The sequence below is a fragment of the Monodon monoceros genome, unplaced genomic scaffold (genome assembly GCF_005190385.1).
Source record: "Monodon monoceros isolate NGI ecotype Baffin Bay Population unplaced genomic scaffold, NGI_Narwhal_1 Super_Scaffold_18, whole genome shotgun sequence".
Classification (NCBI taxonomy): domain Eukaryota; kingdom Metazoa; phylum Chordata; class Mammalia; order Artiodactyla; family Monodontidae; genus Monodon; species Monodon monoceros.
In genome coordinates, this window is record NW_021703774.1 from 8725864 (window position 1) to 8742025 (window position 16162).

A 16162-nucleotide genomic window follows, 5' to 3' on the forward strand; every position below is an offset into this window, starting at 1 on the left:
TCCTGTTTCTCCAGCCGACCATTTGCCGTGTCCCCTCCACCCCTCACTCTGGACGTCACCGCGCACCCCTCGAATCACTCACTTCCGTGAAATGCTCAGAGTGGACAGGCTTCGTTGTCTCCTCCTGAAAGTGTGTGTCCACCAGGGCCACCCGGCGCTGCGGTGGGGAGGACAGGCCTGCAGCAGAAATGGTGCTGTGCTTCTCACCCACGTGCCGTGACCTGGGTCTGGGCGAGTCACGTCACCCCGTGTCCTCAACTATAATGTGGGGATAATAACAGCCTCTAGTCCATGGAGTTAATGTGAATATTAAATAAAACACCATACACAGAAGTGTTTAGTCTAGTGCTGGGTACACAGTAATTATCAAATAAGTGGGGTGTTGGTGGTGGGTTTTGTTTTTTGTTTTTTTAGGAGAAAATGGCTTATATGCTCTCATATGAATTTCTAAGGATAATATTGCAACAATGATAGACAGTTTGCGGAGAGATTCCTAATGCTCTTCACAGGGTCCTCTATACGTATATATTTGTTGACTGCATGAATAAAGGATGAATTACTTGCTTCCTCTGACAAACAGATGACCTGTTCTTGACATGTTCAAGGTTATCTGCTGAGTTGGTAGAGGCAGCAGTCAGAAGGCCAGCTTTAACTATTTGACTCTGTGCTCTCAAAAAGGTTTTTTTTTTTAATTTAAAAAATTTATTTAATTTTGGCTGCATTGGGTCTTCATTGCTGTGCGCAGGTTTTCTCTAGTTGCGGCGAACAGGGGCTACTCTTCGTTGCGGTGCGCGGGCTTCTCATTGTCGTGACTTCTCTTGTTGTGGAGCACGGGCTCTAGGCGTGTGGGCTTCAGTAGTGTGGCACGTGGGCTTCAGTAGTTGTGGCACGTGTGGCTTGTGGGCTCTAGAGCGCAGGCTCAGTATCTGTGGCGCACGGGCTTAGTTGCTCCGCAGCATGTGGGATCTTCCCGGACCAGGGCTCTAACCTGTGTCCCTTACATTGGCAGGCAGATTCTCAACCACTGCGCACCAGGGAAGCCCCTCAAAAAGATTTACTGTTCAAAATGAGCATAATATTGTCAATGGTAAGTGTAATTTGGCAGAGTGGGACTTTATGTTTCCAGTTTACATTATGCCTTCTTTGAATGTTTTATAAGCATAGATTATTTTTATAATAAGAAAAAGTAATTACATATAATTATATTAATCAAGTACCTTGAATTACTACCACAGTACCTGTGTGGAGCCTCATGATTAAAATTTCTGACTGAAGAAAATTTATAATACTTGGCAGTTTACCTAAAAATTCGGATAGGTTTTTCAGTATTAGTATTTTCTTTATGGTCAGTAAAAAAAAAAAGTAAGATTCATGTGAAATTGACCTAATAGGTCCTCAGCAAACACACACGCACAGTTTTATAAAAATTCAATACACAGGAAATTCTAGTCAGAACAGGGTAATACACTTACCAATCTTCGTAGTGATCAAAGCTTTGATGTCATTGTTTACTCTTTGTAGGGCTATATTTTTCTCAGAAAAAAAGAAGAAAGGAGAATAAAAAAAGAGACTGTCTTTCTTCAAAGCCAGTAGCTATTACATATTTTTTTCCTAATCCATGCGGAGTATAGTGGTAAAGAATTCATAATTTCCTTTAAGAATTGACGTTTGTAGTTAGAAATGCCTTGCAATTAGCAGATACAGATAGGTGAATCAGATTAATAAATGTGCTAAGGTTCATTATTTTTCCACTGGTAGCTCCCAGATTAATACAACAACAAAAATTAAGGAAGTTGAATTTTTTTTTATTCTATGCTTAAATTAAGAGAGTCATACATTATTGATCTGGATACATTTGCAAAACCTACGTGATGTACCCCTCGTGAAGCCCTGTGAAATGTGACCTCTGCACATTGCTAAATTGTACAAAACTTCGAAATAAAACATCAGTATCTCTAATATGTTTGCCAAAATAATGAATCATAGTAGCTGCTGTCGGTAAGTTAACAGCCAGTGACGTGTGTTCCTTTTGCTTTCCTTTAACGTTAGAGCAAGTGGTTGGAATCTTTATCACCAAAACCAAACTACTGGGAGCATTCTCATCCCTGGGACAGTTCGTGACTCACACGCTGATCTCAAAAGGGCTGTGATGGGCATTTACCACTGACTCAGTTACAGCGTGTCAGAATCATGAATAAAATATATGTTCTCCCCCACTTCTCTTCTTCCTTCAACCTTTTTTATAACCCCACTTCCTTTCTCTAGCTTGTCAGGGTGGAGGTGGCAGAAGGATTCATTGCAAAGTTGGCAAATATAAAGAATATTCAAATTTTGGGGCAAGTTGCTACCTGTACCACTTAAGCAATTTTTTGTTTGTACCATGAGGATGTTCATGCTTACAGGATGTGTGAGCCCTTACTGAAATATGTTAAGGCATTTAAAAATAGTTTTTTAAATTGTGAAATAGTACATGTTCACTGCAGAATTTTTTTTTAACTAAAACAGTAAGCAGTATAAAGAACAAAAGAAAAGCAATGCATCATTCTACTACCTAGAGATTACCACTAACATTTTGTAAGAAAAAATACATAGACCATTTTGTATCCTGTTTTTTCCACTTCATCTTATAGTTAGTCACTTATCCTAAGTCACTAACGAAGTTTTATTTATTTTATTTATTTTAAACTGCAAAACACCACGTAATGCCATGCAAGTTTCATACACCTTTGCTATATTCTTCAATCTTCAGTTCTGAGACTGAGAGAAAACTAATGCATTACTAAGGGAACTTGAAGAAGCTATTTCCTTGGCAATTTTCAGGACAGTGTGAATCCTCCATACCTGAACTGACCATCTAGTTTGTTGAATTGAGTTGGACTTTCTGTTTTCAAGTTCATATCAGACAGAGAAGCATCTTCAAATTTTACTTTAAATTTCCTAAGCATTTCACCAAGCAGTGTGGGCAGTGGGTTTTCTGAACAGCAGCTCCGTTAGAGAAGGGCTATTTTGTGGAAGTTTTACAATCCGATGAAAGAACTTTCTTTTGTGAGCTATTAGCAAGATGAGGAAATTAGAAAATTAGTTTAAAAAGGCCATATATAATTTATGGATGTTGAAATAAGATATTGGGGGTATCTAAAGTCAATAGGGGCAGAGGAATAGAATAGTTCTATACAATTTACATGGAATGCCTAGACATTTCTTTACCTTCTACTGTTATTAAAGCAGCAGAAGTGATGGTCTGAGAAAGAGAAACCCGTTGGGTTATGCCTTGGTGGTAATAAGCATAGATGTCACTGAAGAGGCACTTGGTCAGTGTCCTTTGGGGTCCAATGTTCACAGTTTTCTGGGATCCCACATCACACCAGCAAGAGAGCATGCCCTTGTAGCCTATATTTAAACTTGGCACCTGCCGCGAACACCCCTGGCAGGGCCTTGGAATCAGTGGTGCAGCTGTTAATTTCCACAACTTGCTTTAGTCACTAGCAGGCTGCTGCCAGATTGAGAGGCCATAGGATAAAAGAAATATCAGAGCACAGAGACCTGGAATGACAGGCTAGTCGGACCAAGTTGCGTCATAATTTAGTTCTTCGGTTTGGGCCTATAAGTGTGACCATAGGGAAACAGCAGGCACTGAAACAGTCATCCTTTATCAAAGTCTAGCAGCTGAGTTCCCACTGTGTGACAGAGACTTTCCATTTTCTGGGGATGTTGTGGTGAACGACATAGAAGATATCCTTGCTCTCTTAAGTATGTAACCAACCATATAATCAACATGTTTATTTTTTTGTTGCTGTATTCAATCTAGAAGCCATACATAGAAAAATATGACCCTTGAATGTTCATAGAGCATATTCTAGCAGAGGAGACAGTAAATATACCAGTAAATAAATGATAAAAACACTGGGGCATGATAAGTACAATACAGAAAAATTAAAACAGGAACATAGATAATAGCAGTCATTGGGTGGTCAGGGAAGGCCTTTCTCAGGAGGTGGCATTTAAACTGAGATCCAAATGACCAGAAGGACAGAGCCATGCAAAGTCAACAGAAGGGAACGTGGTCTATTACAGGCAGGAGAAGCACTTAATAACAAGGCCCTAAACTTGCTGTGATTGAGGACGTGAAATCAGATAAGGAGTTAAGAGGAATGGTGTGAAATGGGCCCTAGGGGTTGGCGGGTACAGATCACCAAGGGCTGGACCGGACAAGGTAAGGTGTATTCAGTGTTTTGTTTTATTTTTAAAATTGAAGTGTGATTTACATAAGTAAACTTTAGCCTTTTTCGTGTGCATTTCTATGAGTTTTGACAAATTTATAGTGTTGTGTGACCCCTACAATCAGGATACAGAACAGTTGCATAATTTCCCCAAATTTTCTACCGCCCTCTTATAGTCAGTCCTTCTCTCCACCACTCACCCCTTTAGATCACCGATCAGTGATCTGTTCCTTTAATTTTGCCTTTTACAGAGTGTTATAGAAATGGAATCATATGTATGATTCATACAGTGTGTAGCCATTCGAGTGTAACTTCTTGCATCTGAGATTCATCAGTACTGTATCAGCGCTTTGTCCCTTTGTACTGCTGCGCGGTATTCTATCGTATGGAGGTACCCCAGTCTGCTAATGCACTCACCAGTTGAAAAATGTTTAAGCTGTTTTCAGGTTTGGTGATTATGAATAAAACCACTGTAAACATTCATGCACAGGCTATTGTGTGGACAGAAGTTTCCATTTCACCTGGAAAATAAACACCTAAGAAATAGGAATCCTGGGTCATATGATAAGTGTATGTTTATCTTTATAAGGAAATGCCAGCCCATTTTCCAAAGTGATTACTCTTATGCATTCTCATCAGCAATGTGTGCATATTCCAGTTCTCCACATCCTTGCCAGCACTTCCTACTGTTATTTTATTTATTTATTTTTATTTTAACCATTTTTATAGGTGTGTAGTGAGATCTCAATGTGGTTTTAATTTGCTTTTATCTAATAACTAATAGTGCAACTTTTCATGTGCTTATTTGCCATTTGTATATCTTCCTTTCTGAATGTCTGTTCAAACATTTTTCCCAATTAGAAAAATTGGATTGTTCATATTTTTTGACACTTCTTTATGTATTTTATTTTATTTGTTTTCTTTATGTATTTTAGATACAAGTCCTTGATCAGATACATGTTTTACCAATATTGTCTCCCAGTCTGTGGCTCATGTTTTCATTCTCTTAATAGTGTCTTTCGAAGAGCAGAAGGTTTTGATTTTTGATGGAGTCCAATTTATCAGTTTACTTTTATGGATTGTGCTTTTGGTGTCATATCTAAGAAAAGTTTGCCTAACACAGGATCACAAATATCTTCTCCTACCTTTGCTTTTAGAAGTTTCAGTTTGGGGTTTTGCATTTAGGTCTATAATTCGTTATGAGTTAATTTTTGCAAACACACAAGTATGGATTGAAATTTTTTTTATTTTTGTGTATGCATGTCCAATTTGTCACAATACAATTTGTTGAAAAGACTATATCTTTTCCATTAAGTTGCCTTTGCACCTTGGTTGAAAATCTGTTGATCACGTTTGTGTCCACTTTTGTTCCAATAATCTATGTCTTTATCCTTTCACCAATACCACACTCTCTTGATTATTGTAATTTTTATAGTAAGTCTTAACATCAGGTAGTGTGTGTTCTCTAACTTTGTCCTCTTTTCAAAAAGTATTTTGGTTATTCTAAATCTTTTGTCCTTACACATAAATTTTAGAATCAGCTTGTTGCTTTCTATAAAAAAAATCCTGCTGGGATTTTGGTTGGGATTGTACTGGATGTACAGATCAGTTTGGAGAGATCAGATTTTTAATCTTAAAAGTATAGGATTTTCCAAATCATGAACACAATACATCTCTCCATTTATTTAGGTCTTTGTCTCTAAGAGAGGGGAGGGGAAGGAGGAACATTTGCTTTGAACTGTGTCTTTCCCCAACTTGGGTACTGTTACATTAATAATATATTAAGAAGCAGAAACTCTTGGCCATTTTGGGAGGAGTAAGCATTTTATGTGATATCCAGTTCTCCTACGCTTAGTTTTTTTTTTGCATTCTTTTAAACGTTTTTGGAGAAAAAAGTAGAATCATAAAATGTAGTAAAATACGTTAACATTAGATCATCCTATACAGTATTTGACAATTTGAAAAATGACCACCTCCACCCAGTATCCCAGGTAATCTCAAGTTGACGGTATTGCTGATAGTGGTCCTGGGCTTGTGAATGATTTACTTTCCAAAGAAAGTCGAGGTTGCTCAACTTCATTCATAGTAAGAGAAATGTCAATTAAAACTATCCAGAGGTTAGGTTTCTCACCTATAAGGTTGGCAAAGATCCAAATGCCTGGAGAACAATGTAATAACCTTCCTTCAGCTGTTCTCCTCTCTGGGGTGTGAGGATTCATTGGTTGAAGGGTTGTGCCCACCCAGATCCTCCCTCCTGTTCTGGAATCCTGGAATTCTCTCCTCAAAGGGCCCTTAGCTCACTTCCATGGTGTGCATGGTGTGCACGGGCCTCTCACCAGGGTCCATCCACTTGTAGGGCCAAGACATGGCTGCTTGTACATAAAGTATGGGCTGTCACCAGACCTTGGACTTAAAGCCGGTTGTTCACACGTGTGCACGAGAGGCCCCTTGCAATGTGGGCCGGAGCTGGGGGTGGGAAGTGAAAGGAGGTAGGTTGTGGCCAAGGTCCTTCTATTTATATTCTTGACCTAGGTCTTGCCAATGTTATAGAGGCAATATATCAATAAGTCGATCACATGCATATGAAAACCCTGAACAAGTTACTGTTTCTGGTGTACGTTTAATGGTTTACTTTCCCTCAAACACTTCATCCTTCAAATGCCTTTGAATCTTTCATACTGTATCTTTTAAAGCATGGACTAAGGCTCTAAAACGCATGTTGCAAATTCAGATGTGCTAGGGACCAGGCAAGTAACAGAAATGAGAGGAGCCAGCTGGAGTTGGCCACAGTGAGAAGGGATGGGAACTCTGGTAAAGCAGAGAACTCCTGTGTCAGGGCAGAGCAGCTGCTCAGCTTTAATGATTGTTGCCGTGTGGAAATATGGTACAAGTGTGGACACACTATGATTCTTCTTTAATGGGAAAATTTTCTGATTATTGGTTAAAATTTCTTAAATTAAAACTGTTAATTAAAAATAATATTACTGTTTGCCAAACAAATACATCCAGGGCTGAATCCAGCCCATGGATGTCAATTTTCAACCTCTGCTCTAAAACCTTCAGTGATAGAAGAAAAGACTTCTGTTGGGTTATGCCTGATATTTAATGTGTGATTTTGTTGTAGAATAATGCGGTGTCTATTATGAGAAACCTTTACAAATAAATGCATGCTTGTAATACTGTGCCTTAGGTGGGGTATCCAGTTGATGAGCTGGTTTGAATTTCACTTTAGCAATCATAATGATATCTGGGGATGTTCCCTGAGTTCAATACTGAAGGGGTTCCCTGGAGATTTGTCAGGAGATTGGAGGTTTGCCTTTTTCTCGCTGTCCTTGTGATCATAGACAACCTGCATTACCACTCTGAGTCATAGTTTTTTGTCTGTTAGATGAAAAGATAAGACTCTAAGTTGTTTTTTTTTAAAGATCCCACTGATTTTTTTAAAGGTTTTAAAAAATTTTAGCACAAAAATGCAGTCATATCATGAAAGCAATTTTTGTGTCTTTTTTTTTTTTTTCTTTTGCAGTACACGGGCCTCCCACTGTTGTGGCCTCACCTGTTGCGGAGCACAGGCTCCGGATGCGCAGGCTCAGCGGCCATGGCTCATGGGCCCAGCCGCTCCGCGGCATGTGGGATCTTCCCGGACCGGGGCACGAACCTGCGTCCCCTGCATCGGCAGGCGGACTCTCAGCCACTGCGCCACCAGGGAAGGCCTATCTATTTTTGATACTATAACATATGGCCAATTTTTAATGTACATTTGGTACCCAAAGCAAATTTGGTATATAGTTTTGCCTTTGTTTTGCAATTAATTTAAAATCAACATGCATCACTTTTTAAATGGGGGAGAGAGTTTTAAAAATCATCAATATATTTAAATATATTAAAATTGCCTTAACATAACAATATACTGTTATATATATTTTTTCTTAAAATAACTTCTTTGAGACCATTTGTAGAGTGACGTCTTGCGGACAGGTCAGTATAGGAGTTGAGAGATCAGGAAAAGGCTGAAAGACTGTAGTTTCTACTGGTTTGACCAGGTGGAGAAGATGTTGTTAAACAAAGGGAACACGGGGGACAGGGAAGGAGGAAGACAAATTTTTTTTAAATTTTCATTTTATTTTTTTAATTGAAGTATAGTTGTTTTACAACATTCCACTTGCTTTTTTAAATTTAATTTTTATTTTATCCATATATTGGAGTATAGCTGATTTACAATGTTGTGTTAGTTTCAGGTGTACAGCAAAGTGATTCAGTTATACACATATCCATTTTTTTTTCAGATTCTTTTCCCTTACAAGTTATTATAGAATACTGAGTAGAGTTCCCTGCATTATAAAGTAGGTCTTGTTGATTATCTATTTTATATATAGTAGTGTGTGTATGTTAATCCCTTACTCCTAATTAATCCCTTCTCCCCATTCACTTGCTGTTTTAACATGTTGATTGTGAGGTGCCTGTGTGGCATCCAAGGGAAAAGGTGAAAACACTGGAAACACCGTTTTAACTTGAGCAGAGAGATCGAAACTAGAGCAATTATTTTAAATGCTACCAGAGCATTTAACACACTTTATTGTAATATTCTTTTTTTTTTTCTTTTTTGGCTGTGTTGGGTCTTCGTTGCTGCGCACTGGCTTTCTCTAGGTGCAGCGAGCGGGGGCTACTCTTCATTGCGGTGAGTGGGCTTTTCATTGTGGTGGCTTCTCTTGCTGTGGAGCACAAGCCCTAGGCTTGTGTGGGGCTTCAGTAGTTGTGGCTCGTGGGCTCTAGAGCACAGGCTCAGTAGTTATGGTGCATGGGCTTAGTTGCTCCACGGCATGTGCAGTCTTCTGGACCAGTGCTGGAACCCGTGTCCCCTGCATTGGCAGACGGATTCTTAACCACTGCGCCACCAGGGAAGCCCTATTGTAATATTCGTGATTAAATTGTCTGACTCCATAGCCAGACGACAGACTCCTTGCACAGGGTCCATGTACGACTTGCTCTCTTCTGTCTTCCTAGCATCTAGCACAGTGCATAGCATTTAGGAAGACCCTAATGAATGTTTTTTAAATGAATATATATATATATATATATATATATATATGTTTAAGTTACTCCTTTATTATATGCCAGGCAGAAATGATGAGAGTTTTAAATTACTAAGGGAGTTCTCAAGATAGCATATTAGTGCAAAAGGGGTTTGAGCATCAAAGAAAGTTGGGAAGCCTTGCCTGAGTAATCTCTAAGATCTCTGTAGGCTCTGTGACTAAATCAAGGATTAATGGACCACTTGCCCTGTAGGAGGGTCCCACTGACTTTTGAAATAAATTAGTTCTATGAACCTCTCAGGAAATGTGGGCCTAAAAATGAAAATTACTCTTTGCAGAGTCAAACACAGCTGTCTAAGGAACACGTAGAAATGTTAGACCCATCTTGGTCAAAACCCATCTGTTGTGGAGCAGCTTGGTGCTTGAAGAGGTACCAATGGCATTGTCCCCATCCTTGGAGGGTACTTAATGATCACGGTTGTCCTGGAGGAGGCTGATGGAGAGCACGCTGGGGCAGCTCCTCACATGCTTTTAAGATAACAGACTCTTGGCAAATCATTTTAAAATGGTGCCTGGAAATCAATAGACACTTTTAATAGTTTTTGATGGACTATTGATTGAATTGAGCGATAGTCGGGAATTTTAAGTTATATACTGTAATAGAGTGAAGATATATGAAAACTGCGTAGGTGCTATTTCAAATGACTGCATCCTTAATTTGATAACCAGTAAACAGTATTTCAGTATCTACTGATGGCTTTCTGATGAGTGTGATGTGATGAATGCACATGTGTATCGTCAAGCGTTGCATGCATGAAAATGACCATATTTACAAAATATTTCATTTTGGTAAGGTGACCTATGGAGAACATTTAAGGGACTATAACTAGATTTTTCTTTTTCTTTTCGACTCTCACTATCTGGAGGACTTAATGGAAATGATTTGTTCTACATAAACACGTTCTACATCAATAAGCTATGTCTTTAGAAAAACCTAATTCCCCTCATTAAGAAAACAGAAAAAATGAGAGTAATATCAATGTTTGTCCTTTTTCATTCTATAAACTATCAGCTGAGGGATGGATACATACAGAGACCCCTCTCCCAGTCTATTATTTTGCTCAGAACTTTGTAGAGGAATGAAATAGCTTCCTGAATTTGCACCATTTTTCACAGAGCTTATAAAACAAATTGAAAATATATCTAGAGGGAAGAGTCACATTTTATGATAATAGTAACTTCAAAACTTCGTGTGACCTGTCCACGAGCTCATTCATGCTCGAAAACAATTAAAGAGCAAAAAGAGGTAATCTCTACTTACAAGATGAGTCAGATTGTCCTCATGGCAGTGAGGACTCAATTAAAATTACTTGTGAAGAGATATTACTTAGTTTTGTTCCACTGACTCCTCTTTCATGGGATGCCTCCAGTTTTTCAAATTTTAAATCACCTAGGCTTATCAAGCAGAACGGTCTTGGGCAATTAACCAAAATACAATTGTTGAAAATTTACTATGTACTATGAACTATACAAAGAAGTAACAGGCAGTCTCTGCCTTCAGTGAACTTATACTCTAGTTTGTGAGATAAAGCATTTGGTTCCCCTTCTCAGAATGCCCATCCTTCAGTTGTGAGCACCTCCAGAACACCAAACTCGGGAGATAATCCCTCTCTCCGCCAACACTTTTATCGTTGAGATAAAAATCCTCAGTTTTGTGGAGTTACATGTCAGTTTCCACTACTGGAATGTAAGGTCTTTGAGAGCAGTTTTTTTGTTTTAATTCATCTAATTCCTCATATACAGTAGGTGCCCGAAAAATGTTACGTTTTAGATTGAAGAATTAAACCCTGAATTATATACAAAAACAATTCTCAGAAATATTAAAATGTATCAGAATTTCTCGACTTGTTACATATCCTCCAGCAAATCAGAAATCATAAGCATTTGTTTAATTCATAGCACTCAGTTTCGTAGCTCTACTCAAGATTCCATTTATCAGTATTTCCATTAGGCCCAACAAGTCTTTCATTTATGTAGGTTTTCAAATGGTTGTTGATGTATCAGCCCTTTTTGAAGTTGTTCATTCTGCTCTTATCACAGGTATTGACTATTTTTCGTTTACAGGATGTTAAGCAGGATGCCACGATGAGGTTTTGCTAAAGTTTATACAATTAATGGACCCTTTATTTCTGCTAAGGTTATAAAGTAGTTAACTTTGTGTTCTCTTTCAAATTGGTAACAGCTTGTTTTAAATATCTAATTTTAGATTGGATGTGTTTGAAAATGCTTCAGAAAATCATGTAAGTGGCCAAATCGTTTTTGTTTGGGGCACGTTTTTGTTTTATAATGGATTCTTCTGGACCTAGCAGATGTTGGCAGATTTCAATTTATTAGACATAATACTTCCAACTCTTTAACCCCTGGAAAGGAGAATGAATGGAAAGCCTGAAGAATTATTGGTGTAGTGATCCTTTGGCTATGCTTGCTGAATGGTTTACACTGGTGTCATGTTAGACTCAGCTGAACAAAGCCTCATTCGCTGTGGGAGTTCAGTAAAAATGATCCTGGGAACAGGAACTTGCATTCTCAGAGAAAATACAGTACAGTCTGAACAAATGAAATTTCTAATTTAATGTCTTCTAGATTGCTCTACCCAACCATCTTTCCTTCTAACTCCTTTGATCACATTTATCCTCTTTTGGAAAAATGGTTTATCTATGTTTGGGTGTCAAACTCAAATTCTCCCTTTAGTATTCCTAAACCTTTAGTAAACCTTGGCTGGTTTGTCCACATAATTCTGTTTCTCATTTTCCAGGGTTTTCATTTCAAATAAACCCTCTCCCCTGTTCTTCATAGAGAATCAGCTTAGTGAGGTGATTCAGGAGAAGATGCTCTATTCAACTCTGCTCTCCTGGGAATGGTCCACAGGGTTGCTTTAAAAATAGATCATGTTACTTGAGAGAAATTGAGAGATTTACATTTAGAATTTTTTGTTCTTGCCTTCTTTGGCTAGTCTAGACACAGCCCCTTTAAATAGACCCTTAAAGAACACGTGTAGCACAAGGGAAAGAGGAGCAGAACATTTGAGGGTGCTGTTTTGTACATTAATCACCCATGAATGTTTGAGTACCGAGAAGTCAGTTGATTAACTGGGCACACTTTTGGGTTGTTGTTTTCTTTTTTACAGGCAGTCATCTGCTGTATACTATTAGGTGTTGGAGATAGAAAGCAGAACGAAACAATCCCTGCTCTCAAGGACTAACAGTCCAGTGGAAAAAGCAGACAAGTGAATCAATGACCACTTTAGGGTGCAGTATATCCTACGATGACATTTGATGACATTTCAATTCAGCTTATGGGATATGTCCCAGCAAAGTTTTATGAGAAGATGATGCCTGAACTGAACCTTGAAAGAGGGGTACCATTAAGAAAATGAAGACTAGGGTATGAAAAGAGCATTCTAGACAGGGAACAGCATAAGTAAGGATAGGGAACCTTAAAACATTGTGACCTATCCATGAATTATATGTATCTCAGTATTATTGAATGACGAGAGCGAAATGAAGTGATAATAAGTGATATTGAAGAAGGAGGCAGGAACCAGGTCAGGGATACCTTGGGGGTCAGGGTGAGGATGTTTGGGCTGAGTGCAATGCCAGGTTTTAGAATTATGGTAAATGGTGCTAGTTGTTACTGAACTGGAGAGCTTACTTCCTCTCTTCCTCTGCCTCGTGGGGACACAGCAAGAAGACAGCTATTGGCAGGCCAGAAAGAGAGCCCTCCCAGGAACTGAACTGGCTGGCACCTAAATCTTGGACTTCCCAGCCTCCAGAACTGTGAGAAATAAATGCTGTTGATACCACCCAGTTTATGGTGTTTTATTATAGCAGCCTGAGCAGACTAAGACATTTCCTCATTTCTTTCAATGACACCACATTCCCAGGCAGACAGGCTAGACATTTGGAAATTGTCTTCAGTTCCTCCTGTTTCTGCTCCCACAATCCATTACTTAATTCTGTTGGTTCTCTTTTCTGGTATTTCTTTCATTCTTCAGTACCATGGTTCTTTGTGATTTGTTGTCTGGACTATTTCAATAATCTTTTCATTGGTTCAGTTTTTGTCTGTAAGCTTCCGAAGGACTTAGAGAAGAGTAATTTGAGGCACAGTGAAGCATCTTCTTCAACAACCTTCAGTGGCTCTCCATTGCCCGAAGAATAACATTCAAACTCATCAGCTCAAAATTTAAAGCCCCCCCTGATACGGCCTCAACCACCTTTTCAGCCACGTGCATTTTGTTGCAGCCACCTGGGTTCACTAAACAGGGTTTTAAGCTTCTGGGTCTCTGTGCCCCTTCACTCAGCTGGGAAAGTTCTTGCCTTTCCGCCTTGTACTGAAATCCCACTCATTCTTCAAGACCCTTTGGAAGTGCTGCCTCCTCCTAGCCACCTCCAAGATTTCTCTCAAAAATGCTCATGCTTCAAACGCTCCCAAAGTCCTTTGTTTTTACCTTTGTCATGCTGCTTAATTGTTAACATAATTGTCACCTCCTTTAGACTGACAGGTTTGTGAGGACAGGGACCTAGTTATGACAGTCTTTGTACATTGGGGGTGCCGAATAAATGTTTATTGAAGTTAACACTTTGGAAGAAATATTCAACAGAGAACTACAAGCGAGCCTGACACTTAGGGAAATGGAGAGCATTGAAATAAAAAGTGAGTGTGTTGAAAAGAACCCGATTTTGCCTTTGTTTTTTGCTCAAGCCAACCCTCCTTTGGGATAGGATTGATGTTTTCTTACTGTGATATATGTTCAAGTCACAAAAACTTTGTGTGATTTATACCAGACTTGTCATTCTCATCCTTCAAATGTATACTGTAAACGAGAACCACAGAATTTTCTATTTGTCCTGCAAATGTCTGTTGTTTTTGTGTCAGTTTTCAGTTCTTGGTTTAATATGTCTGTTGCTTAAAAAGAATTTGTCTTGTCTTTGTCCCCAGTCCCTGACAGGAAGCTTCTAGAACCCTTGGGGTTTCCTAAGTGATAGAAGTGCTTTTGGTCTTCATGAGCCCCCCGGATCATACCTGAGTTTATGCTAATGAGGTAACCCTTGGCCATTCCCTAGATGCCTTCAGGATGGGGGTGGTCTCCAGAAAGAGCAGCCACAAGATTATAGAGAATTGGGACTTTCAGCCAGCCTGACCTCCATGGAGGGAAGGGGGCTGGAGATTGAGTTCAGTCACGTGGCCAGTGCTTTCATTAATCAGGCCTATATAATGGAAGCTCTGGGCAACAAAGCTTAGTGGAGCTTCCGGGTTGGTGAACACATTGATGTGCCAGGAAGGTGATGCACCTCGATTCGATGGGCAGCAGGCACAGAAGCTCTGCCTTGAGGGTCCTCCTAGACCTTGCTCTGTGAGTCGCTTCATTTGGCTGGTCCTGATCTATATCCTTTATAGTAAAATGATAACACTAAGTATTGCATTTCCCTGAGTTCTGTGAGCCATCCCAGTGGATTATCGAACCTGAGAAGGTCATGGGAATCCCCCCATTTGTAACCAGGCAGTCAGAAATATGGGTGGCCTGGGAACCCCAAAAGTGTGGCTGGCCTCTGAAGTGGAGTCAGTCTTGTGGAGGACTAAGCCCTTAACTTGTGGAGTGGTTAGTACCAGAAAAGGATTTGCAGTATAGCAGTTGGGGTGGAAACAAAATAATGTCACAGAATGAAAACCATTTTGGTAAGAGCAACAGTTAGGCATTTTCAGTGGAAATTCTCTGGTGTGACCTAAAACAAAAGAAAGTCAGCTTTGTTTCAAGAAAGACCTCACCAAATAAGAGGGTTTGCTAAAAATCCAATGTTTAAAGAATCAATTTCTATACATTTTGTTCTTTATCACAGTGTTCAGGAAATTGCTCTGTTAGCGAGCAAGATTGCTTGATCATTAGAATTACATTTCTGTTTTCCAAATTAATAACATGTTTGTTTTTGCTCCTTATTTTTCTTCCCCCTCCTGCATGTAAACAACCTGCCTTATTGTTGCAAAAAAGGAAATCAAGTCAAAATTGGAGACAACCTTCCATCATTTTTTGCCAAGCAGAGGGGGGAAGAACTCAGAGATCACGCAATCCTGCTTAAGCTAAGTGTATCTGGGAACCATCCAGATATTCACATGAGGACGTGTGACTTCGATCTTCCCCATTTCCCTTCGGATAGTACAGTTTGTCTTTTGTTATCAACGCTGGCCTTTTCTTTTATCTCCTCGTGGTAAAGTTTGATGGCATCTGACTTTACACTGCCTCTTGGACGGTTGTGCTTCTTTCTAACTCTCCTTTCATTTCATCATCCTGCGTTTTGTTGCAACTCTTGCTTTTATAGCCCCTGTGTACTGTCCTGACTTTCAGATACTCCTCTTACTTTCAACACTGCAAGGACATCACACCGTAGCCATGCACATAACAATTCACTTTCTTAGCTCACTGCCTTAGCATGCCTTTTTTTTTTTTTTTTTTGAGAGGTCAAAAGCAAACTTCTGTCAACCAGTCAACCAACTTGATTTGCTTTGCCCCTAAGGTTTCTTAACCCCATGTCCTTTCCTTTATTCTTATTCTATTACCCAAGGAAAGAAAATTTACTTAGCTCTATTTCTTTAACCTTTAATATTTTGCTCATCAATTAGTATCATTGAGTTTCTTCCCGCTGGAGGAACAGTTCTTTTCTTTGGAAATAATAAGTCATCAAATCTCTTTGCCCAAAGACACCCCCTTTCCCCAAATACCTGAGTAAAATACATCTTACCAGATATGCTTGGAAGATCACATTTCTTTTTAGAAGCCAATTTAGTTTTTCAACTAATGTATTTTTCTCTGGTAAATGAGATTAGCTAACAGCAAAGGGTCAAATTTCTAGGACA